This window comes from Etheostoma spectabile, chromosome 17 (assembly GCF_008692095.1).
Source record: "Etheostoma spectabile isolate EspeVRDwgs_2016 chromosome 17, UIUC_Espe_1.0, whole genome shotgun sequence".
NCBI classification, from domain to species: domain Eukaryota; kingdom Metazoa; phylum Chordata; class Actinopteri; order Perciformes; family Percidae; genus Etheostoma; species Etheostoma spectabile.
The window spans coordinates 1,772,042-1,772,856 of NC_045749.1; the positions used below are offsets into that span (position 1 = coordinate 1,772,042).

Genomic DNA, 815 nt, shown 5'->3' on the forward strand with positions numbered 1-815 from the left:
GGACAGACAGACAGACAGACAGACTTGTTTCCCAGCTAGCCCCCCCGCTTTTATTACTGAATGAATATTCATGTAGGGCATCAGCTGACAGTCATCCACAGAAAGTAGATCTTCATATCATCAACCATCAGTGGTGAGTGGGAGTTAAAGACTGCACATGTAATAACTAAGATAGTCTTAAGGTAATGAAGGAGGGCAACACAGCAGGCGGTAATGATGATAACCGGCTTACTGTGAAGCAGCGTGGAACCTTTGAACTAAATTGTCTGAGAAATTACAGCCCACACTAAAAGCAGACGCACAGCGAGGGAGAGTTGGAAGGAGACGAGCGTGACGCAAAAATACTTCTGCTCTGAAAGAAAAGGATCTCAGCCTTGCTGACAAAAGCTGGAACAAACTGAAGGCTTAATTCTTGGATATGTTTTAATCTGTCCCTACGTCCACATTCATAGTCAGTGTATGGATAAAATAAAAATAAATAAAAAAACAACCTGGATACAGCGTCCGAGGCGGAGCTGCATTCATTCCTAAGAAAGTTGCTCCGTGGTGCACAAAGCCAAAAAGGTTCAACATTTAAAATGACCTGGATGATCGGCGCTGCTTCCACACTATGACGCCCACAGAGCAGGTGTACAGGAGGCTTCCTCGGGCTACTTCACTAGTCTATATCCATGACGTTCCGCTTCCAGGAATGCTGTGGAGCTGCTGGAATTTCCGCCGGATGTCCGTCACCTTCCTCTTCCTTTGTGCTGGCATTTTTTAAACTGAGTGAGCTATAGGCCACCCCACCACTTTAAATCTTGTGTTCACCAGAA

The 815-nt window shown here is 45.4% G+C and overlaps 1 long non-coding RNA gene across 2 annotated transcripts in view; it reads left to right on the forward strand.

Moving 5' to 3' along the window:
• The window catches only part of LOC116705521 (uncharacterized), an 8,478-nt gene that overhangs the window by 7,522 nt on the left and 141 nt on the right, over positions 1-815 (forward strand). Inside the window, exon 2 of one of the 2 annotated variants that reach the window (XR_004335949.1) lies at positions 176-182. The exons of the other annotated variant lie outside the window; for it this stretch is intronic. This is a non-coding gene — a long non-coding RNA (uncharacterized LOC116705521). The remainder of the gene's footprint in view (positions 1-175; positions 183-815) is intronic. 2 annotated transcript variants of the gene reach the window in all.